Here is a 25,833-nt window from a genome sequence, read left to right as displayed (position 1 = left end):
CCGGCCAAGATCGCACGGCGGACAAGGGTCGAGGGCACGCGGCAGCCCCTTGGCGGGCAAGGCGGGGGCTCGGCCGCCTCGCTGTGGCTGGGGAGCGCAGGCGGGCCGGCGGGGCGGGCGCGGAGGACGGGGTGCCGGCCTGGCGGGAGAGCTGGCGGGGGCAGCCGTGGAAGCAAGGCTGCGAGGGCGAGTAGGCCGTTCCCCGGGCAGAAGTCGGAGCGCCGGCGAAGGGAGGAGGGCTTGCCACCCGCCGCGGGGCTGCGTGCTTCGGCGCGGCCGGGGGCGGGGCTTGGCGGGGCTGTGGGAGTGGGAGTGGGAGGGTGGGCGAGTGTGGGCCAGGGGGAGGCAGGGAGGCAGGAAAAGCAGCAGCTGCAGCTGCAGCCAGCTGGCGAGGAAAGATGCGCTGAGGAGGACTGAAGGTGCCTTCTGTGGGGGTGCAGGTGGCGGCGGGAGGGCGTGTGTGGAGAAAGGCAGTGGCGCGCGGAGGACGGGTGCGTTTGTCCGGCGGGCCAAAAGGCTGGCTTGTCAGGAGTGGGATTCGAACCCACGCCTCCAGGGGAGACTGCGACCTGAACGCAGCGCCTTAGACCGCTCGGCCATCCTGACGGCGGGCCTGGCTGGGCGCGTGGCCGCTCGCCTGGCTGGGACCCGACGCGGCGCGAGCACCGGCGCCCTTGGCGGGCCGCGCGGGGCGCCACGCCAGGCAGGCAGGCAGGCAGGCAGGCAGGCAGGCGGGCGGGCGTCCGGAGTGGGGGTCGACGGAGCCGGCGCGCGGCGGCCGGCCGAGGCGCCTGGCTCCGCCGCCGCTCGCGCCGCGGACCCAGAGGGCCCTGGGCGGGCCGGCCCCTCCCCACCCGCGCCTCTCCTGGCCCGACGCCGGCCGGCGCGCGCCCACCGTGTCGTCGCAGCCCCGCTTGCCTTCTCGCGCCCCCTTCTCCCGGCGGAACGCCCGCGTTGGAGGCAAGAGGCGGCGCGCTGGGGAGGGTCCAGTGCCCCGGGGGTCCGGGTCCCTGTCGGGGTGGCGGGCTGCCGCTGTGACCGAGGCGGTTGGTTTGGTGCGCGGTTGGGTCGGGACCCGTGGTGGCCGGCGGCCCGTGCTGGGCAAGGGGAGGCGTGGGCAGGCAGCCCGAGAGCCCGAGGGCGGCCGGGCGGCAGGACGGTCGCCGCCGTCCTCGTTAGTATAGTGGTGAGTATCCCCGCCTGTCACGCGGGAGACCGGGGTTCGATTCCCCGACGGGGAGGCAACACACCCTTTTTGGTGGCCGCGGTCGCTCTCTGTCCTGCCGCCAGGCCCCCAAGGGCCCTTCGTCTCCTCCCGCCGTCTTTGGGCGAGGCGCCAGGGCGCCGCCGACGGCGGTGCCCCGGCCTAGCTCCCGGCGACCCCCTCTGCCCGTGCAGCGCTCCAGCCTGAGCCCTTTGTCGTCGGCGGGCGCACGGTCGCCACGGCGGAGCGAGGGCCTCCTTGGCGACCCCACGGCCTTGCCCGACCATAGCCGGATCTGGCGGCCGGCCGGCCGCCCGCCCACGCGCCGACCCCCAGTGGCTGCCTGAGTGGGCTCGTGGGCCCGCGACGACCCCTCCGTGCGGTCGGCACAGCGTTGGGACGCGTGTAGGCGGGTGGGTCCTGGTCCCCCTATTGTCGTGGAAGTGGCCTCGCCCAGCGCCCGGTGGAGACGGGCTTTGGCCAGCTGCGTGCCCTGCATTGCCCCTCGGTGATAATGGCGTTCGCGGGCTGCGGCGGGGAACAAAAGGCCGGAGGGCCGCAAGCCCGCCGTAGCCCTTCCCGGTGGCGTTCGTTCCAGTGTATCCCCGCAGGCGCGTGGTGCTGGCGCGAATGGGGAGCCGCGCGGCTGCTGGTGGCGGCGCGGCGGCGCAGAGCCCTGAATGACGTTGCGTTCTGGCAGGGATGCGGCAGTGGCGGCGAAAGTGTCCTGGGCTGAGCCCGGTGCCGGCTTCTCCCCTGTCTTTGTAGCTGTCGTGGTTAGTAGTGAGCATATCTACCTTCTAAGCAGTTGACTCGAGTTCGATCCCTGACAACGCAGCGGGCCGACATTTTGCTGAGTTCCTCCCGTCATGGGGCATTCGGGGGAGAGAGAGCTGGGAGCTGGGAGCCCGCTGCTTTTGGGGTGCGTGCTAGAAGCCGCCGGCGCGCGCAGTGTTTTGAGAATGTTGAAAGCAAGACGGCACGCCAGAGCAGACGGACTGCAGGATGGTCGGGCGGCTGGACTTGCAAAGGCTGGATGTGGGCAGCAAAGTGGCAAGGGGCGTGTAGCATGGAGGCGCTGGGTTCAGCAGGAGGAGGCGAGGGCCGAACCCCCACGCTCCCTGGTGGTCTGTGGTTAGGATTCGGCGGTATCTTCGCCTCGGTCTGGGGTCGATTCCCAGGCAGGGAATGGTTTATTTTTCCTCTCCTTAAACCACTCATCTCCCCGGCACGACCCTAGCGCCCTTGTAGCCCAGGGTTGCTCCGAGATCAGAAAGTAGGGCGAGTAGTGTATTCTGGGTTAACTTTTTTACTTAAATTATTACAATCACCTGGGTGAGACATACTTGCAATTTGAAATCTAGGAAACAGGTGTCTTGGAGCAATGCAGTGTTTGTGAAAAGATCTCTGCATAAAATCTGCAGTAATGAGCTTGCCTCCTCGGTTTCTATTTTATAACCCGTTGATGTGTTTGGCTCTTTAGTGAGGGGTTGTAGGTTCACTCCTGCTCATGGATGTTTATCAAGTGAATATTTTGAGGCAACATCACTTTCTAACATTTAAGCTTCATTTGTAGGATAATATATTTCTGCTTCTGTATACACTAGTAGATGCTCCGCACTGGAAGTTTAGTTTTCACACCTCACCAAACTGATCCATTTATCCATTTTTCCCTCCCCACAAGGCCTTTACAATTTTGAGTCAGGAGAAGGCAATGGCAACCCACTCCAGTACTCTTGCCTGGAAAATCCCATGGATGGAGGAGGCTGGAAGGCTGCAGTCCATGGGGTCGCAGAGGGTTGGACACGACTTCACTTTCACTTTTAACTTTCATGCATTGGAGAAGGAAATGGCAATCCACTCCAGTGTTCTTGCCTGGAGAATCCCAGGGACAGGGGAGCCTGGTGGGCTGCCATCTATGGGGTCGCACAGAGTCAGACACGACTGAAGTGACTTAGCAGCAGCAGCAACTGACGTCGCAGTCTTCCTTTTTCTCCACCTTACTTTTAGACATCATTCTAATCCAGAATGCTATGAATCAATTTTCTAGTAAGAGACATTTCTTAGTTATCCACATCCTAATCAGACTGGAGTTATCTGCAGTGAAACAAACATTCCTGTCCTTTTTTTTCCCAGAAGGAAATCCTTTGAGAGTGGCTTTCCTACAGAATCTCACAGCCAGTAGGCTGTTACAAGTGGGGGCTGCTATCACACAAAATAGCTGCAGCTCTCTACTACCATTTAGCCACAAAACACCCTTCTTTTGCCACCATGGTAACTTCACATACAGTGTTGGGAAGGTCTTGGTTTAATGTCCATTCCCATTCAAAAGGGGGAAATTGGAGGCACAGAGCAATCACTGGTTCACAGTACTTTTAACATCCAGCCTGACACATGCTGCCAGTTCTGTAAGGCACACTGCTGCTCACTGGGAATGATTCTCTGCCTCTCAGAATCATCCACTGAGTTATCCTTACTCTTCCATAAGAATAGCATTTGCAGCTGATCCTTTTTTTTCCCCCGCTAGCCTGCTTTCTGCTCATCAAAAATTGGAGATCCAAAGGCTTCTTTTAATTTTGTCTTTATCCCTTTCAGTTCAAGCTGATGTACTCCCTTTAAATACTTGAAGAGTTTCTTCTATGCCAATATATATTTCACTTATTGGACAAAAATCACACTCACAAATCTCTTTGAGATAAGCCCTTTTTTTACTTTGGGCTCTTGGTGAGGCTAGTGGAGGCCAAGGCCCTTAATATTCTTTAAAAAGCCTCATTAAGGCAGTCTTTGAGGCATGCCCTTAAGACGGAGTGTGTTCTTTCTGTCTGAAAGAGTCTATGAGGCCTTGTTTCAGTTTTCCTTTTGTCTTAATTAAAGAGTCCTGTAGGTGCAGCCTTAGTTTTCTCTTTCCCCTGGGACCATGTTTTTCTGACCGTGCCTGGGTTTGATCTTTGTGTGGAGTCTCTTTCTTTCTCTGAAAAATATTGCTGAGTGGAAACTGTCTCAAGTCAAAAATGGAGCATTTTGGTTCACCTCTGTTTTCTAATATTTTGTGACAGGCAGGGAATGTACCCCCTTAGGGTTTTCAGCTGGTGCACTATAAAATTACTCCAATAGAAGACTGCCAAGAGGAAGACAGTTTGTGAATGCATGTAGCGCACATCACACAGGAAGAAACCTCATGATGGTTAATTCAAAGGAGTGGTTACAACTTGGACCACTATAATGTCTTAACAAAAGAAAATAAATTTGTAGAGAAATGACATGACAGGAAACTGTGGAAAGGTAAAGAAGGGATGGAATTAATTGAGTAAAAAAAGATATTCAAACAAATATTTGTATAGGAATGTTCATAGCAGAACTATTCACAGCAGCCAAAAAGTGACAACAACCCAAATATCCATCAGTGGATGAATATATAAACAAAATGTGGTAGATACTTATGATGGCATTTTATTCAGTCATAAAATAGAATGAAGTACTGATACATACTACAATATGAATGAACTCCCAAAAGAAGTGAAAGAAGCCAGACACAAAATGTCACATAATGTGTGGTTCCACTTATATGAAATATCTAAAATAGATAACTGCAAAGGAATAGAAAGTAAATTGATGGTTTCCAAGGACTGGAAGGAGAGTATATTGGGGAATAATTGCTTAATGGATATGGGGTTTTATTTGGGGATGATAAAAATGTTTCAGACTAGACGGAGGTGGTGGTTACCTAACTTTCAGAATGCATTAAATGCCAATGAATTGTTCACTTAAAAATGGTTGATTTTATGTTATGTGAATTTCACTTAAAAACAAACAAAATTCAGTGTGGTCTCTGAAGTCCAATTGTCAGTAGGTTTAACTGTAAATCAGTATATTGATATGTTTAGCCTACCATTAATATTACTCAGCCCTGATGTTTCTCTGCCAGAAGGGACTTTTTCTTTTTTAATTCATTCCTCTTATGTAAGCAGATGAAAGCATGTTTGCACTACATCCAGAAAGGGCAGAAGCGAAAATGCTCTGAAAAAGCAGTTATCCTAAACTATAGCCCAACCAAGGGAATTCTTTTTCTTCAGTGTGCTTAGTATAATGGTGTCACCATCTGTGATGGTTAATTTTATGTGTCAACTTGACTGGGCCATGGGGTACCCAGATATTTGGTCAGACCTTAAGTCTTTCTGTGAGACTGTTTTTGCATGGGATTAACATTTAAATCAGAAGACTGAGTAAAGCAGACTTCTCTCCCTGTTGTGGATGGGCCTCATCCAATCTGTTGGATGACCAGATAGAACAAAAAGATTGCCATCCCTCTAGGAAGAAAGAACTCATCCTGCCTAACTGCTGTCAAACTAGGAATTGTGATTTTCCTGCCTTCAGATTTGGACTGGAACATCAGCTTTTCCCCGGCTAGAGCCTGTTGGCCTTGAACTAGCTCTCCTGGTTCTCAAGCCTTCAAACTCCAACTGGAACCAAACCATCAGCTCTCAGTGTCTTGCTTGCCAACTCATGCTGTGGATCCATAATCATATGAGTCAATTCTTTATAATCTCCTTCTGTCTCTCTAGATACAAATGTATAGATAGGTACGAGTCTCCAATACTTTGGTCACCTGATGTGAACAACTGACTTACTGGAAAAGATCCTGATGCTGGGAAAGATTGAAGGCAAAAGGAGAAGAGGGCAGCAGAGGATGAGATGTTTGAAAGGTATCACCAATTCAATGGACATGAACTTGGACAAACTCTGGGAGATGATGAGGGACAGGGAGACCTGGCATGCTGCAGTCCATGGGGTCGCAAAGAGTAGGATACAACTTCAGCGACTCAACAACAACAACAGATCTCCTCATGGTTCTGTTTCTAGGAGAACCTGACTAATGCGCCATCCATCCAGTCCAGCATCCAAGAAGCTTTACAGGCCCCCTTTTCTCTCTCCTCTGATTAACTTATAGTAGGAATACTGAGTGTTCCTCAAGTTAAAGGGACCTTTCTAAAAATTGGAAACAGGATCCTGAATACAATTTTAAGAGGAAAATGTATATTTGTTAGCCCTGTACCTTCAAACTACATGGCAACTACTTGAGCTACTGAGGTGAAAATACTCACCGAAGAACTTGGCAGTGTTCTCACTGGAGGGGAAGCCAAAGGGATAAAAGAGAAAGGACTTGATCCCTAATGGATATGGTGAGTAGGAAAGGTTCTGAACTTATTTCCAAGGGTGCTGTAATTTACTTGGAGTAGAACCTGGGAAAATGTTCCTGGTTGGAAGAGTGGAGAAAGGTGACTCAGTTTGGGAAAGAAGGACCTTAGATCCAAGGGGTTGGGCGAGGAACTGACAGCCTGATACATGGGTGAGCCTGGAAAGTCACAGACTTCAGCATGCCCTAATATCTGCAGCTGTGTGAATGAGTACAGATGGAGGCCCACGTACTTACACCTAAATGTTTTAAACTTATAAATTAAGCTAGTAAACTGTGAAATAAAATAAGATCTTTCTTCCTACTTTGACAAAAGTACTCTCCTAAGGATCTATGAGGCCAGTGTTGCATTTAGAATTATGGAACTCCTCATAGTTCTGTGCCTGAGCATGGTGATACAGGGAGGACTCTATCCACTCTAGCTCCTTTCTGCACTGAAAGGGTAAACATCACTTCCATGTCCAAGCTCTTCTCAAACCCCTGCAAACAGCCTTCCTTTGGCCATCTGTGCATCTCTGCCTGCACACACTGGAGGCCTAGTCCACCTCAGCAGTCCTGATGGGAAAAGAGGCCTAATCAGAACCCAGGCATTTGTGCAGGTTGTTCCCAGGCCTAGGGGAGGGTGTAACTGGAAGAGAGCATGTCGCATTGACCCTCTGCATTGGGGAAGGGTAAATTTGGCAAACTCAGACTTAAATTGAAAGTAGGAAAAACCACTAGACCATTCAGGTATGACCTAAGTCAAATCTGTTATGATTGCTTATACAGTGGAAGTGACAAATAGATTCAAGGGATTAGATCTGATAGACAGAGTGCCTGACGAACTATGGACAGAAGTTCCTGACATGGTACAGGGGGCAGTGATCAAGACCATCCCCAAGAAAAATAAATGCAAAAAGGCAAAATGGTTGTCTGAGGAGACCTTACAAATAGCTGAGAAAAGAAGAGAAGCTAAAGGCAAAGAAGAAAAGGAAAAATACACCCATTTGAATGCAGAGTTCCATAGAAGAGCAAGGAGAAATAAGAAAGCCTTCCTCAGTGATCAGTGCAAAGAAATAGAGGAAAACAATAGAATGGGGAAGACTAGAGATCTCTTCAAGAAAATTAGAGATACCAAGGGAACATTTCATGCAAAGATGGGCTCGATAAAGGACAGAAATGGTATGGACCTAACAGAAGCAGAAGATATTAAGAAGAGGTAGCAAGAATACACAGAAGAACTGTACAAAAAAGATCTTCAGGACCCAGATAACCACGATGGTGTAATCACTCACCTAGAGCCAGACATCCTGGAATGTGAAGTCAAGTGGGCCTTAGGAAACATCACTACGAACAAAACTAGTGGAAGAGATGGAATTCCACTTGAGCTATTTGAAGTCCTAAAAGACGATGCCTTGAAAGTGCTACACTCAATATGCCAGCAAATTTGGAAAACTCAGCAGTGGCCACAGGACTGGAAACGGCCAATTTTCATTCCAGTCCCCAAGAAAGGCAATGCCAAAGAATGTTCAAACTACCGCACAATTGCACTCATCTCACATGCTAGCAAAGTAGTGCTCAACATTCTTCAAGCCAGGCTTCAACAGTACTTGAACCGTAAACTTCCAGATGTTCAAGCTGGATTTAGAAAAGGCAGAGGAACCAGAGATCAAACATCTGCTGGATCATTGAAAAAGCAGGAGAGTTCCAGAAAAACATCTACTTTTGTTTTACTGACTATGCCAAAGCCTTTGACTGTGTGGATCACAACAAACTGTGGAAAATTTTTCAAGAGATGGGAATACCAGTCCCCCTGACCTGCCTCCTGAGAAATCTGTATGCAGGTCAGGAAGCAACAGTTAGAACTGGACATGGAACAACAGACTGGTTCCAAATCGGGAAAGGAGTATGTCAAGGCTGTATATTGTCACCCTGCTTCTTTAAGTTATATGCAGAACACACCATGTGAAATGCTGGGCTGGTTGAAGCACAAGCTGGAATCAAGATTGCCAGGAGAAATATCAATAACCTCAGATATGCAGATGACAGCACCCTTATAGCAGAAAGCAAAGAGGAACTAAAGAGTTTCTTTAGGAAAGTGAAAGAGGAGAGAGAAAAAGTTGACTTAAAACTCAATATTCAGAAAACTTAGATCATGGCATGCGGTCCCATCACTTCATGGGAAATAAATGGAGAAACAATGGAAACAGTGACAGACTTTTTTTGGGGGGCTCCAAAATCACTGCAGATGGTGACTGCAGCCATAAAATTAAAAGACGCTCACTCCTTGGAAGAAAAGCTGTGACCGAACTAGACAGCCTATTAAAAAGCAGAGACATTACTTTACCAACAAAGGTCCGTCTAGTCAAAACTATGGTTTTTCCAGTAGTCATGTGTGGATGTGAGAGTTAGAGTATAAAGAAAGCTGAGCACCAAAGAATTGATGCTTTTGAACTGTGCTGTAGATTCTTGAGAGTCCCTTGGACTGCCAAGAGATCCAACCAGTCAATCCTAAAGAAAATCAGTCTTGAATATTCATTAAAGGATTGATGCTAAAGTTGAAACTCCAGTACTTTGGCTCCCTTACATGAAGAACTGACTCATTGGAAAAAACCCTGATGCTGGGAAAGATTGAAGGCAGGAAGAGAAGGGAATGACAGAGGATAAGACGGTTGGATGGCATTACCAACTTGATGGACGTGAATTTGAGTAAGCTCCGGGAATTGGTGATGGACAGGGAAGCCTGGCGTACTGCAGTCCATGGGGTCACAAAGAGTTGAACATGACTGAGCAACTGAACCGAACCGACTGAAATTTGGAGAAGACCAGGAATATCATCCTTGTAGGGGGAGAGTACAGAAAAAAGGACATGTTTTCCTCAGTCAAACATGGGGAAACTACAGAAGCAAGAGAGACATACAGATTTTAGGAATGTAAGGGAGGAAGAAAGGGAGGGAAGGAAAGAAGAAATAAAGAGAGAGAGAGAAACCTCTGTGGTCAGAATGTCAGTGATAAAAGTGTTGTAAGAAAAATTATCCTTTTCTTGTTTGGCTTGACTGATCACAATCTTTCTTCCAGCTTTTCTGCCACTAAAGTTCCCTTCCATCCTTTGACCCAGATGATGGTCACTGCAGTACCACCACACATACCACTTCAAAGCATTCTTCAGACGTCCTTGAAAGTTTTCTAATATGTGTCTGAATCATTTGTAAGATCTTTCCCCACAAAGTGCTGCCTTCAGCCTCTTGACCAAGATCTCTGATAGTCTAGTGGCTAGGACCTGGGGCTTTCACCATCAAAGCCTGGGTTCAATTCCCCTTTAGTGGAAGCTGGATTTCCTTTCTGGCCACCAATATTTTATTGCCGTTGAGGCTTCCACCACCTCTTTAATAGCCAAGGCTTGCTTGCACACAATGTTTGGGGTCTGCAAGCGACCACATGGCTCTTGATTTTTGCTTGCCAATGCTGAACTCCAGGATTTTCAGATTATCGAGTGGCATGTGAAATCTTCAAGCCTCTCAAACTTCTTTCAGGTGATTCTGAAGTCAACTTTGACAATTGTGGACGACGTCTCTTGTGAGCTAAGGACTGCTGTTATGCAACTTGCCAGTTTAATAGATCATCTTTGTTCTTTTTTATTATAATTCCTGTCTTACAGGTTAAGTTAACTAGCCAATTACCATATAGAAATGCGTTCTTTTTACAAAAGACCCAATGGGTACAGTGTGGTTTTCTAGTCCTAAAATACATACAGAAGCGTAATAGATGGCTTCAACTTCCTAGTGGGGCAATTTGGAACATCCAGCTGCTGCCACCAGTGGATCTGGTAAAATGACCTGGGATCGCTACATCTCTGATTGGAACTGCTCTTAGGATTTTAATGAACTACAGGGAAAATTACATTTGTTACTAAAATGGTGCCTATGTCAATCAACCCTTAACACAGTTGTAAGTCATTTGAAATAACTCACTTGTTTTATATAGAAATTACTTATATTGTGCACTGAGGGTGGGGGACAAGAAGCCACAGAAATTAGTAATTCCCAGTGGGGTGAGGCCCATGTAAAGGGAGTCTGTATCTGCAAAGAGGGATTTTTCACTCTTCACTGTCGCCTTGTCCCCTTCAGAAGTATACACCCCAGGACAGGATGACTTGGGGTGTGGGCAAGCAAGCCTCCTAAAGACTCAGCTGCGGAAGCTGCAGCAGCCATGGCAACAGTGGAATGTGAGTGGTCAGAAAGAAAACTAGCTTCCCTGACAGGCCCAGTCAGTGAAAATGCTGAATCCTAACCACAGAGAACCAGCAAAGGATACTAGGACAGACAGCACCTTCTAGAAAACAATCTTGGGAATCACTCGAACAAATATTAGGAACTTTTAGGGATCCTGAAAAATGTTCCTGAAATTTTAAATAATTCTATCTTTGAGTGGGTGCTTTATAACTGGAGTCCAGTGGAACAGTGGAGCCTGCTCAATGAGCTGATATCAGCAACATTCTTATCACCTGCCTTGTCACCCATCTGTATATGTTAATAGCATTTACTTTGCTTGATGAACACAGAATTCTGGATGGACCCGCTATGCAGTGGGAGTTCGAAGACCTAAGATAAGTAACATAATGTAGGCACATTGCTTCTATGACTGAATAAGCTGACCTGCGTGGTCCAGAGGCCACACTTGCCCTTCAAAGCAGAACTTGCTTCAAATGCAAAAAAGCAGCAACATAGTAAGAAAAACAAATGACCAGTGAATCCTATCATATCTTTTCTGATATCACTTCGCTCAAAGCTCAACATTCAGAAAACTAAGATCATGGCATCTGGTCCCATCACTTCATGACAAATAGATAGGAAAACAGTGAAACAGTGGCTGACTTTATTTTGGGGGGCTCGAAAATCACTGCAGACGGTGATTGCAGCCATGAAATTAAAAGACACTTACTCCTTGGAAGGAAAGTTATGACCAACCTAGATAGCATATTAAAAAGCAAAGGTATTACTTTGTCAACAAAAGTTGACGGTAGTCATGTATGGATGTGAGAGTTGGACTATAAAGAAAGCTGAGCGCAGAAGAACTGTGGTGTTGGAGAAGACTCTTGAGAGTCCCTTGGACTAGAAGGAGATCCAACCAGTCCACCCTAAAGGGAATCAGTCCTGAGTGTTCATTGGAAGGACTGATGTTGAAGCTGAAACTCCAATATTTTGGCCACCTGATGTGGAGAGCTGACTCATTTGAAAAGACCTTGATGCTGGGAAAGATTGAGGGCAGGAGGAGAAGGGGATGACAGAGGATGAGATGGTTGGATGGCATCACCAACTCAACAGACACGGGTCTGAGTGGACTCTGGGCGTTGGTGATGGACAGGGAGGCCTGGCATGCTGCGCTTCATGGGGTCGCAAAGAGTTGGACACGACTGAGTGACTGAACTGACTGAACTATGCTGAAAACAATGACAGAAAAAAAAAAAAAGAACAACTCATAGTTCCTTTTCCTTTCAGTCCTTGCTTATCAGCAAGCCAAAGAAAATGTTGGTAGTTTGTAGCAGGACTTCTCAGGTGCCACTAGTGGCAAAGAACCGACCTGCCAATACAGGAGACTTAAGAGGCATGGATTCAATCCCTGGGTCAGGAAGATCCCATGGAAAAGGAAATGGCAACCCACTCTAGTATTCCTGCCTGGTGAATCCCATGGACAGAGGAGCCTGCGGGGGCTATAGTCATAGGGTCGCAGAGAGAAAGACATGACTGAAGTGACTGAGCATACACGCGTGTGTGTATCAAGAAAGAAAACAAATACAGCTGAGTTCGTTTTGTGCAGCATTTCCACTATTCCAGTAGAGACAAAAGTTTATGTGCCCATAGAAGCTATCAAATATGGAGTGGGGGTCTCAGTGCTCAGCATATGAATGATGCTGAATTCCTATGCATATGGATTTTATATTTGTATTGTCAAATAAAAACAAATCCAGACTTAGATAAGCAAAGACTTTTCAAAGACAAAAGGGAGAATGTTCCAATCTCAGAAATCTACAAGCATCTCAAAATTGAATAGAAAAAAAGAGTGTTGCTTTCAGAGGGAGGAGTAAGCAGAGCTTAGCAGAAACTTTTAAGGGGAAGTTGAGGAATCAAGGGAATGTAAATAGATGGCAGGATCAGAGCAGTTTCCCAGGAAATGTGTCTCCCTGTCTACCCTGATTCTCAGGTTAAGTTGGTGAAGGAACATACTCTGTATGCTCATCAGGGGCAGTCCAAAGTTTAAGGGCCTGTTGGCAGTAGAGAAACCTGATTAAAGTTAGGTCAAGATAAAGAGGATAAGGAATGGACAACAGTGAGAACTTAGTCAGCATATAAAACTGCCATTGCATGATATAAAGTTAATAAATAAAATTCATGCTCTTTAAATTCTTAATTTTTCTTCACATAGATGTTAAATAGCAAGTAAAAAACACCATAACAAGTCACGAGAGAGACCACAGCCAAAAAGGAAAAGGTGTTACGCTTCACTACCTCAAACAGCATTTTTCACATTTTCATTTTGCTCTGGGCCCCATAATTTTGTACCTGATCCTGGTATAAGAGGTTAAGTTGGGTTTCCTGGTATATACTTGTGCGTTAGTTATTAAGACTTCTTTCTCAAACTTTCCAGCTAGAGTTTGTCTTGCTTTTGTTATCCATTTCTCTTCTTTATTACTACTAAGCTCCTGATACTGTGCCATCAACATTTCCAGTGTTCTGGGCCTTGGCCAAGCAGCCAAAGAACTGTGGAACACCTCTGCTGTACCTCCCTTCAGGTGGCCGGCTGGCCCCTATGCCCATTGATTGCTTTTCTTCCCTTTCCCAGTTGGGCAGAAGTCGACTGTTTCTTCCCAATCTGTTCTTTGCAGGCAGGAGCTGAGTAGGGCATGCCTCTCGCCGGAGCATCCTGTTGAATTTTCCTGCCACTTGGCCAAACCTAATCTCTGATCCTCCCAGGCTACTGCAGGGCAACCTCTTCAGCCTATGGCCATCTGCTTCAATGCTGCAGCATGAAATGGGTTTGGGTGGGGGAGAGATGGAGAGCCAACAGTGTTTCTGGCATTTCCACCAAGTCCCACTCCTATGCTGGTGTCTTACTCTCCCACAGGTAGGGGACTGGCTGCTGGTGGTACCTGGGAACTAATGGGACCAGAGTGTAGAGGGAAAGACCAGAGCATCAGAGTCTTTAGCTAGTTGTACACAGGGTAGAACCAGGCAGTTGAAGGAGATAACCAACCTTGATGAAATACTCTGTCTCCTTCCTTATTAGCATAGTAGAGATTATTATCATCTGTCACAGAGATTAGGATTTGATTTCCCAAACATTTAATTAATTTGTTACCACATCACGTTTGTTTATTCATTTTATTTGTTGGCTTACAAGTAAAATTAACCAGTTATTATACAGAAATACATTCTTATTTTACAAGAAATACAAATGAATAACATGCCTGATTTTGCAAGCTGGGTATGTATATTGAGTGGTTCTGGACTTCCCTATGAAGCAGCTGGTGACAGCCACCAGTGGAAAGACCAAAAATGGTAAAATTACTGGATTTCCTAGAACTCTAATTTTAACTATTTCAAAATGGGGGAAATTTTCATAATTATTAATGCTGTGCCTGTGCTAATCTAACCTTTCAAGATTTAGAAGATATCTAAAATATTGTGTGTGTTTCAGTGCAAAAATTAATTTTTTTAAATACAAATCAGGGAACTCCCTGGAGGCCCAGGGGCTGGTACTCAGGACTTTCACTGCCAGGCCTGGGTTTGTTCCCTGCTCAGCAAACTAAGCTTCTGCAGGCCAGGAGGTGTGCCCCACTCCCCCAAAAGCATGAATCAGTGATTCTCAATGTGGGTGGCATTTTGAAATTACTTGAAGGTCATCTTTAAACTTCACAGCCCTCCCTCATGTGCTGATCAACCTAGAAGCTGGGTGTTAGACTTTGCCCTGTTCCTCTTGAGAACTGTGGCTGTGTAGACCCCTTCTCCTCCCTTCCTCCAAAAGTGGGAGAAGAGGCTGGTGTCTGGCTTAATAACTAGTGCTAAGACTTGTAAAATAAAGATTCCCAGTCTCCTTACACTAAGTGTCTGAGAGACTCCATATAGTTTCTGAAATATTGTGTTATAATAAGAAATACATATTTTGGTCTTCATTCCAGGATACTGGCCAAAGCGCCTAAAAACCTTTCTAATTTCCTGGGAGCATCTTTTGTTCTTGTATTTGGCCTTTGACCTGGTTCCTGTCACAGAACTCCTAAATCCCTTGGAATTTCCTGGATAATAGGAGCGTCTTATGTTCTGTTGAGGCAACTTTTGGTGGGCTCCTGGATAGCTTCAGGATGGGGCCTGGTCATTAGAAAGAACATTGTGATTAGAAGAAGCCTGGACATTTCAGCCCCCCTACCATTTCCCCACTGGCATCTTTTGGAGAGGATTGGAAACTGAGTTGATAATCAAGCGTGCCCATCTGTTTACAATAGCCAATACATGGAAGCAACCTAAACCTCCATCGACAGCTGAATGAGTTTGGAAGATGCGGTATATACTCATAGTGGAACACAGTCAGCCATTAAAAAGAAGAAACTAATACCATTGACAGCAACATGGATGATTGGAGATTATCATGCCAAGGGAAGTAAGTTAGAAAGAGACAGATAAATACCACATGATGTATCTTACCAGACTGAGCAACTAACACTTTTGGGATGGCGCTAGTGGTAAGGAACACGTCTGCCAATGCAGGAGACTTAAGAGATGTGGATTCGATCCTCGGGTCAGGGAGATTCCCTGGAGAAAGATATGGCAGTCCACTCTAGTGTTGTTGCCTGGAGAACCACATGCACAGAGGACCCTGGCAGGCTGCAGTCCAGAGGGTCGCAAAGAGTCGGACACGGCTGAAGCGACTTAGCGTGCAGCACATCTTTTATGTATGGAACCTAAAATATGGCACAAATGAACCTATTTCTGAAACAGAAATAGACGCACAGACACAGAGAACAAACTCAGTGGCTACCAGAGGGGAAAAGGAGTGGAGAAGGGGTAAATCAGGAGTTTCAGATTAGCAGATACAAACTACAACATATGACATAATACACAGGGAACCATTCTCAATGTCCTGTAATAAATCATAACGGAAAAGAGTATGAGAAAGAGTATGTACATATATAAATGTATAACTCAATTACTTTGCTATATACCAGAAACCAATTCAACATTGTAAATCAACTATACCTCAAATCAAAAAAATCAAGCTATAGTCAAGCTTATTAGATGAGCTTAACTAGAGAAGTTCAGAAAGGCTTTCAAGTTGGTGAACACATGGAGGGTGCTAGGAAGGTGGCGTGTCTGGAGAGAGCGTCAAACTGCAAGCCCATTCCTGCATATCTTGCCGTATGTACTTCTTCCACCTGGCTGCTTCTGAGTTGCATCCTTTAATAATAAATCCATAATCCAGCAAGCAACCTGTTTCCCTGAATTCAATGAGTAATTCTAGCAAGTTCTCAAACTTGAGAAAGGAGTTTTGAGAACTTTTAATTCATAACTGGTTGATCAGATCCACACCTGGATTTGCAATAGGTATATGAACGGAGGATGGCAATCTTGTGGGACTGAACACTTAACCTGTCTGGGCTAACCCTAGGTTGAGAGTGTCAGATTTCAATTGAATTTAGGACACCCAGCTGGTGTCAGAGAACTGGTCAGTGTTGGGGGAACAAACCACATGTCTCTGTCAGAAGTACTCACTGTGTAGAAGAATAGAGTCTTGTGTGTGTGTTCAAATATTCTTATCCCAGCAGCTCAGAAACTATGCTTATACACTTTAAAAATTGATGACCAACTTGCATAACATATTACCTTTCATTCTGGGCTATTTTAATGTCCCATTCTGTAGACTTGTCATCCTGGATTGACTGATTATATAGTGCCAGACAAGATATTTCATTCCAGTTAGAGTCAAGCTAAAATAATCTACAAACATATGCAGTTCCCATTTGATTCAGCCCTTTGGGTCTGTATAAAATATGTTATGAAAACAAACAAAAAGGACAAATATTGCATTGTATTAGAATTTTAGAGAAATTAAACAATGATGAATCATTCTATTTCTGTTGCAGATAAAAGATAAATCTTAAGTCATTCATATACATACTAAGATTAATCAACCTCTCAAATGGCTTGAATAAAGTCTGCCTATTAAGAAAAATTTATAGTAGATCCTGTACCAGTATCTGATACAATTGTTTCAAACATCCCACTCTTGCAGAGAGGCTGCTACATGTTCAGACTTTCCCACAGAGTGCCTTAGAGGGTCATGGATGCACACAGTGAAGATTTTGTGGTTTCCCACATGAGGAGTCAAGTGCCATGATAAGAAGTGAGGGATAATGAGAACCAACCACGAACAGCCTAAACACGTCTGTTTACCTAATGTCTATACTCCCCTTTTATGCAAATGATGAAGTGAAGTCGCTCAGTCGTGTCTGACTCTCTGTGACCCCATGGACTGTAGCCTACCAGGCTCCTCTGTCCATGGGATTTTCCAGGCAATAGTACTGGAGTGGATTGCCATTTCCTTCCCCAGGGGATCTTCCCGACCCAGGGATCAAACCCGGGTCTCCCACATTGTAGACAGACGCTTTACCATCTGAGCCACCAGGGAAGTCCTATACAAATGATACTATACTATACATATTTTTTTCTATACCTGCCTTATTAAATAATCTTCTTCATTCCTTTTTGTAGCTGCATAGTATTCGACCATGTAGATGTTTATAATTTATTTCACCAATACTCTATGAATGAGTACTCTATGAATGAATGTTTAGTTTATTTCCAATCTGTTACTATTATGCTACTTGAATAACCTGTACAAGTATCACTTTGAAAATGTGCAGCTATATCCAGAGAATAAATTCATGGAAGAATTGCTAAGTGAACAGAAATATGAATTTGTAATTTTTAAGGAATTTCATTTTGTTCATTTTTCCTTCTTATTGAGATTTAAGGTGCACTAAACTAATAATAAACTTACGGCTTGGTGAGTTTGTATATATTCATACAACTGTGCAATCACCACTCAAGTTAAGATATAGAATATTTCCAGCATTCTACGTGGTTCTCTTCTGCTCCTTTTCAATCTGTACTCCCCACCAGAGGGAGACACTGTTCTGATATTTATCACAGTTCTTGAAATTTCATATACATGAAAGCACAGGGTAAGTTCTCTTTTGTGTATAGCATCTCTCACTCACATAATGATTATTAAAAACAATCATATTGTTGAGGATATCAGTATATAGTTATTTTGTTGCTATGAGTATTCCATTATATATCACATTTTAAAAATCCAGTCTCCTAATGTCTAGTCAAGGCTATGGTTTTTCCAGTGGTCATGTATGGATGTGAGAGTTGGACTGTGAAGAAGGCTGAGCACCGAAGAATTGATGCTTTTGAACTGTGGTGTTGGAGAAGACTCCTGAGAGTCCCTTGGACTGCAAGGAGATCCAACCAGTCCATCCTAAAGGAGATCAGTCCTGGGATTTCTTTGGAAGGAATGATGCTAAAGCTGAAACTCCAATACTCTGGCCACCTCATGCGAAGAGTTGACTCATTGTAAAAGACTCTGATGCTGGGAGGGATTGGGGGCAGGAGGAGAAAGGGACGACCGAGGATGAGATGGCTGGATGGCATCACTGACTCAATGGACATGAGTCTGAGTGAACTCCGGGTGTTGGTGATGGACAGGGAGGCCTGGCGTGCTGCGATTCATGGGGTCGCAAAGAGTCGGACACGACTGAGCGACTGAACTGACTGAATAATGGATATACGGGTATTTTTCCCAGTTTTAGATGATATTGGCACACCAGTCTTCTTTCGGTTAATGTCTGCATGGTGTATCATTTTCTGTCCTTTTATTTTCAACCAATCTGTGTCTTAATACCTGAGGTTTATTTTGTGTATTGTAAAGAGCACATAGTTGAGTCTTAGGTTTGTTTATTGATCCAGTCTGACAACTTTTGTTTGCTAATTGGGGTCTACAGTCTATCTACATTTATTGCGGTTACTCATACAGTTAAGTTTATCTTTTTGTTTTCCACTTGCTCCATATGTTACTTATTTCCTTATTATTCTTTCCTGACTTCGCTTATGTTGATTGTATGTTTTGTTATTCAAGTTTATCTCCTCTATTAACTTTGTAGTTATTGCTTTTTGGAGTATTCTTTTAGTGGTTATCCTAGAGATTACAATAGGCATCCTTGGTTTCTTTTAGCTTAACTTAACTTAGTGTATTTACAACTACTTTATGCCACACAGGAATCTTAGCAGTTCAGCTCTACTTACCTTCCTGCCATTTGTGTTATTTTTGTCATATATTTCACTTCATCATAGGTTATATGATGGTTATCACTGTCACTTAAAACAGGCAATGCTATTTCATATTCACATGCGTCAGTTTGCTGGTTGTCATTTTTTCCCTTATACATACCTGTTTCTATGTGCAGACATTTTCCTTCATCCAAAAAACTCCTCTTAGCTGGAAATGTACAGCTTTTGTTTTGTCTGAAAATGTCTTTATTTTGCTTTCATATTAAGGATGTTTTCACTGATCATATAATTCTTGGATGGTAGGTGTCTCTTATATTTTTCAGCATTTTAAACATGCTATTACATGTCTTCCATGGTTTCTGTTGGAAAACCAGCATCATTCACTTTGATAGCTAACAATGGTATCGCAATCATGATCTCTGAAGAAGACTTAGCTTTGGGACCAAGGACCAGGCCTGATCACTCAGAGCTTTTGTGTGGCAGACGTTTTATTACAGTGAAAAAGGGCAGAGAAAGCTTCTGACACAGACATCAGGACGGGGACGGAGAGTGCCCCCCTTGATAGTCTCATCAAGGCCTTTTATATACTTTTACCAGACCCACTCCCATAACATACATCTTAAATTAACAAGGTTAGAACTAACAATAGAAAGATCTCACCAGATCTTCCACAATATACAGCTTAATATGGCAAGATTAGTCAGAAGGTTCTTGTTCAGAAGGAGAAACATGTCCTCCAGCGAGACACATGGTTGTCATATAATCTTTAGTACAGAGCTTATAAGGAAAAACATACCCTTGAACAAGATGAGTTGTTTTGTTGTGTAATCTTTAGCTCTGGGCTTAAAGGAAAAAAAGTCTTATGTGACTAAGACAAACCAACGGAAAACAAATAAAAAAAAACGCTTGTCCTTTTCTCTTCCTTGAGGGATTCAGACTCCTTATCAACCTACCTAAGAATTAACTCTCTCAATATGGTACTCTTTTAAAAGTAACATCTTTTTTTTCCCTATCTATTTTTATGATTTTTATGTTTAACTTGTATTTTTAGTAATTGAACTTTGATTTTTCAGAAACTTAGTAATTTAAAGAAAAACCAAGACGTGGTTTTCTTTGTATTTGTCCTGCTTGGGGTTTGCTGCATTCCTTGAGTCTGGAAATAGAGTCATTCATCGGTTTTGGAAAGTTCTCAGTCACTATCTCCTCAAAATCACTTCTGTCCATTATCTTTCTTCTCTCCTACTGGAACCAAATGCAATGCTTCTGGTATAGTCTCTTTTCCCCATGGTTTGCACATGCTGCTACTGCTGCTAAGTCCCACCAATCGTGTCTGACCCTGTGCGACCCCATAGATGGCAGCCCACCAGGCTCCCCTGTCCCTGGGATTCTCCAGGCAAGAACACTGGAGTGGGTTACCATTTCCTTCTCCAGTGCATGAAAGTGAAAAGTGAAAGTGAAGTTGTTCAGTAGTGTCCGACTCTTCGAGACCTCATGGACTGTAGTCCACCAGGCTTCTCTGTCCATGGGATTTTCCAGGCAAGAGTACTGGAGTGGGGTGCCATTGCCTTCTCAATTTGCATATGTGTGTGCTTCAATTTGGATATTTGCTATTGACCTGTCTTTGAGTTCACTAATCCTGTCTTCTGTTGTGTCCAGTTTGATGTTAAAGCCATCCAGAGAGTTCAGTTCTAGAAGTCCATTTGCATCTCTATATGGATTCTTACATATCTACTGAAATGCTCCATCTTTTCATCTATTTTTCATGTTTCTCTGTATTTTCTTTAAATAATAACCATAGTTATTTTAAAGTTCTTGTCTATAACTTTAAGCAATTGGCTGACCTTTGTTTCTGCTTCTACAGTTTGCTTTTTCTCCTGATTAATGGTCACATTTTACTTTTTCTCATGTCTTCTAATTTTTATTGTATGATGGACATTGAATAAAATAACTGTAGAGACTGAAGTAGATGTTTTCTCCCAAAGGGTTTTTTCCCCTTTTATTTTTTTCTGTCAGGCAGAGAGGATAAGAGTTGATCACTTTAATCCAATTGTGCATTAATCTGGGTCATGGATAGGTACATCCCCTGGATCATTGAAAAAGCAGGAGAGTTCCAGAAGAACATCTATTTCTGCTTTATTGGCTATGCCAAAGCCTTTGACTGTGTGGATCATAATAAACTGTGGAAAATTCTGAAAGAGATAGGAATACCAGACCACCTGACCTGCCTCTTGAGAAACCTATATGCAGATCAGGAAGCAACAGTTAGAACTGGACATGGGACAACAGACTTGTTCCAAATAGGGAAAGGAGTACATCAAGGCTGTATATCGTCACCCTGCTTATTTAACTTAAATACAGAATACATCATGAGAAATGCTTGGCTGGAAAAGCTCAAGCTGAAATCAAGATTGCAGGGAGAAATATCAATAACCTCAGATATGCAGATGACACCACCCTTATGGAAGAAAGTGAAGAGGAACAAAAGAGCCTCTGATGAAAGTGAAAGAGGAGAGTGAAAAAGTTGGCTTAAAGCTCAACATTCAGAAAACTAAGATCATGGCATCCGGGCCCATCACTTAATGGCAAATAGATGTGGAAACAGTGGCTGACTTTATTTTGGGGGGCTCCAAAATCACTGCAGATGGTGATTGCAGTCATGAAATTAAAAGACGCTTACTCCTTGGAAGGAAAGTTATGACCAACCTAGACAGCACATTAAAACCCAGAGACATTACTTTGCCAACAAAGGTCCATCTAGTCAAGGCTATGGTTTTCCAGTGGTCATGGATAGATGTGAGAGTTGGACTGTGAAGAAAGCTGAGCACTGAAGAATTGATGCTTTTGAACTGTGGTGTTGGAGAAGACTCTTGAGAGTCCTTTGGACTGCAAGGAGATTCAAACAGTCCATTCTAAAGGAGATCAGTCCTGGGTGTTCATTGGAAGGAGTGAGGCTGAGGCTGAAACTCCAATACTTTGGCCACCTGATGTGAAGAGCTGACTCATTGGAAAAGACCATGATGCTGGGAAAGATTGAGGGCAGGAGGAGAAGGGGAAGGGGATGACAGAGGATGAGATGTTTGAATGGCATCACTGACTCAATGAACATGAATTTAGGTGAACTCCGGGAGTTGGTGATGGACAGGGAGGCCTGGCATGCTGCGATTCACTGGGCTGCAAAGAGTCAGACATGACTGAGCAACTGAACTGAACTAAACTGAACTGATGGATAGGCACAGTTTTAGTCAGGATTAGACCAACTCTGATATCAATGATCTCAAGAGTAAAATCTGATATAAATATATGTACTTCCTGCAGGCCACTCTCTCCGGCACCCTGTCTCCCAAGCACTGAGACATTGCAGGAGGTCTCACTCTGCCTTTTCATCTCAGCACTCAGCCTCCCATGCTAACCCAGTTTTCAACAAATGTTGTGTGGGGAGAAATAGTCATTTGTTTGATGTTCCATTGAGTTTTATGTATCAACAAACCAGTATGGCCATCCAAAGTTCCACCAGTTTTTCTTTCCTTTAGTAGGGTTCCTCTGCCTTTGTGGTTATTGTTCAGTCACCAAGTCATGTCTGACTATTTGCAGCCCCATGGACTACAGCGCACCAGGCCTCCCTGTCCCTCACCATCTCCCAGAATTTGCCCAAGTTCATGGACAAACTGTCGCCCTTTTCTCCTTCTGACTTCAATCTTTCTCAGCATCAGGGTATTTTCCAATATGTTGGCTCTTCACATCAGGTGGCCAAGTATTGGAGCTTCAGCTTCAGCATCAATCCTTCTAATGAGTATTCAGGGTTGATTTTCTTTAGGGTTGATTGGTTTGATTTCCTTGCAGTCCAAGGGACTCTCAAGAGTCTTCTCCAGCACCACAGTTCAAAAGCATCAATTCTTTGGTGCTCTACCTTCTTTATGGTCCAGCTCTCACATCAGTACATGACTACTGGAAAGAACATAGCTTTGACTGTCTATACGGACCTTTGTTGGCAAAGTGCTGTCTTTGCTGCTTAATACTCTGCCTAGATGATATCTAATTCTCACTTTGGTCCCAGACTCAGAAAATTCTCAGAGGGAAGAGAACAACTAACAATCTCAGCTTACCTGAGGCTCTTTCTCTGTATAATTTTAGTTCATCTAGTCCTCTTTGCTTCACAGCCCTCTGATAACTTTTTAAAGTATTACATTTACAGTTTACTACATAAACTACATACAGTTTATATATTATATTTATATTAAAATACTGTATGTATTGGGCTTTCCAGTTGGCTCTAGTGGTAAAGAACTCACCTGCCAATGCAGGAAATGTAAGAGATGCAGGTTTGATCCCTGGGTCAGGAAAATCCCCTGGAGGAGAGCATGTCAACCCACTCCAGCTTTCTTCCCTGGAGAATCCCTTGGACAGAGGAGCCTGGTGGGCTGCAGTTCATTGGGTTGCACATGAAGCAGCTTAGCATGCACACATGGTATGTATTATATATAAAACTGCAATATATCATATCATATATATTTTTTAAATATTCTATTTTTTCAGTTGCTGTAGAGAGCAAGGCGGCCTGCCCTTTTCCTACTACAATAAACTCTGAAGCAGAGGAGTTTTTTTTATTTTTTAAATAAATAATATGTACACATTGCAAAGTTTGAAAGGGCAAAGAGTAAACTCTAAGTTTAAAAACCTTTCAGCCATGTAGTTATCCCCAGAAGCAGTAGATACTAGCATATTCTGTATCTTTTCAGATATATGTAGATATGGATGCATATATGAGATAATTCCTCTTTTGAGGGAATGTTTGTGTTTTCCTCTGCATTAGAAAATCTAATATTTAATTTTCTTCCCTTGTGTCAAAGGATCTTTGCCAAGATATGTTAAAATAATGACAGTTGGCTTCAGTGTAATAATCCACGTTAGAACATACATCTCTGCAGTTTCATTTACTCTCCAGAATGGTAAGCGATGCATTTCTGCTGTGTACAAACCGAGTCTGCGGTGTTGTGTTAATAGCAGCCTGAATGGACTAAAGACAAGCAGCAAGAAGAAGTTACACATGAAGATGGGAGACTGCATATGCGTATCTAATTTCACTCTCTTCCACCCTCAGTAAAACAATAGCATGAGATTTTAAACAGGTAGAAAACACAGAGACGGGGAGAGCAAAGGAATAGCGGCTAGCAGTTTACAGAAACCAGTCAACAACAGTGCAGAGTAGCCTATCTGTACATACCGTTTTCTCCAGAGTGAATAAAGTGACTTACAAAAGCCAGTGGCACCATCACTTCCTTGACAAGATCCATGTTGCCTAAGCGTAAGTCAGTCAAGCACTAATTAATCTGTACTTTAGCATGGACATCCGGATTGCATCCAGTTCTCACTGTCACACACAATCCTATCCTGAATATCCTGGTACACATTTCCTACTAGACCTACGTGTTCGTGTCTCTGGCACATAGCTAGGAAGACTGCTGAGTCGGAGTGCACAGTTACGTAAGGACTTCCAGGTTGCTTCCACTATGCTGACCTATCTGAACTTCTCCCAATAAGACATGAGTATGCTCATTTCTCTATATTTTAGTTAAACTTACTAACTTTCTAATGGTTCCCACTCAAAAATGTGAAGTGATATCTCAGTTTTATTTTTACTTTTCTAATTACTAGTAAGATTCACCCCGTCTCTTCAAATTTTTAGCCATCTAGTTTTTTCCCTCTGAGAATTGACTAATCACAGTCTTTGCCCATTTTTTTTTTTCTATTGGGTTTCCAGTTGGCTTTCTTATTTATTTTTTTGAGGGGCGAGATTATGGTTGAGGAAGTTCCTCACATGTCAATTATATCTCCGTTTTTTAAGAAAGGTCTTTGTATATTCTAGAATCTAAATATTAGTCCCTCATTTGTTTTAGATGCTGCAATATCTCGTCCCTGTCTGTTGCTGTTGACTCTGTCCATGTGGTACTGTGTCGAAGTCTTTCCTTTTCATTTGCTCAGATTTATCTGTGTTTCTCTGTGCTTTGTGCTTTTAGGATCTTATATTTAAAAAATCCCTTCACACCTCCAGGTAGCAAAAGCACTGTTCTGCCTGTTCTCGTACTCGGCCTGTAGTTCAATCTTTCACTTTTTGATATTTATTCTATTGGAAATTTGTAATTATGTGAGTTACAATCCAAATTTCTTTTTATAATATACAGTAAGTCACTTTACCCAAGATTATCTATGAAGCAACTCATTAATTTATGCTGCTATTTCTATCCTATACCAATGATAGAATAATACCATTTTATTACTACGGCTTTCTATTATCTTTTGATATCATGTATAGTAAGTCTCTACTCAGTCTCCTTTTTCAAAATTCCCTTAATTATCCACAGATTTATGTACTCATGTAAGTTTAAAAATCAGTTGTCAAGTTATAAAGCCACCCTGTTGGTATATTGATGCTGCATGGATTTTGTAGGAGGATTTGGGGGGAAATGTCATCTTTATACTATCAAATTACTTCATTTGTGACTAATGTAGACGTCTTCATTAAATAGTTCTCCTCTTGTCCTTCAGTAATTTAAAATATTTCTCCATACAAAGATGAAGTGAATTTGTTCTATGGTTTGTTGTAGGTACTTTAGGCTTTTATTCTGTTGTAAGTAGTAGGTTATGTCCTCTTAAGTTTCCTAGGGGATTACTGCTGATGTGGTAGATGATATCGATTTTTGTGTGTCCATTTTGTAGCCAACAGCCTTGTTGAATTCTCTTAGTCTAGTCGTTTATTGACTCTGCTTCATTTTCTATGCAGTTAATCAAAACAACTGTGCCTCTTTGAGACACTGTCTAGCATCAGGGTTATGAGAGTGAAATCTGGAAGCCATTAAAGTTCATTTCAAAACTCTGCTTCCCCTCCAGATTGCAAATTTAATGTGTCATTTTCTTCCCGGAGACTGTGCCTCCTCTACGGGAAACTAGTTCTAGAACATCCTTTGCCTCCTCCTCACCACCACCTGTGTCCATGCCACAAAGAAGCCTTTGCCCATTGTCTCTTGCCAAGTCCTGAAATTACATAAGTATTAGAGTCCTGAGGAGAAGGGTGTGATGGAAGACATTAAGCAATGGGATCGCAAAGAGTCAGGGAC

At 43.8% G+C, this 25,833-nt stretch overlaps 2 non-coding genes across 2 annotated transcripts; one reads left to right on the top strand and one right to left on the bottom strand.

The window, feature by feature from the left end:
- Positions 1-523: 523 nt before the first annotated feature.
- TRNAL-CAG (transfer RNA leucine (anticodon CAG)) lies at positions 524-606 on the bottom strand. The gene has a single exon. It is a non-coding gene; the product is annotated as a tRNA-Leu (tRNA).
- Positions 607-1,169: 563 nt separating this feature from the next.
- On the top strand, positions 1,170-1,241 carry TRNAD-GUC (transfer RNA aspartic acid (anticodon GUC)). Its single transcript has one exon. It is a non-coding gene; the product is annotated as a tRNA-Asp (tRNA).
- Positions 1,242-25,833: the final 24,592 nt, after the last annotated feature.

The sequence above is a fragment of the Ovis aries genome, chromosome 1 (genome assembly GCF_016772045.2).
Source record: "Ovis aries strain OAR_USU_Benz2616 breed Rambouillet chromosome 1, ARS-UI_Ramb_v3.0, whole genome shotgun sequence".
NCBI classification, from domain to species: Eukaryota; Metazoa; Chordata; class Mammalia; order Artiodactyla; family Bovidae; genus Ovis; species Ovis aries.
This window is presented reverse-complemented; position numbering and strand designations above follow the sequence as displayed.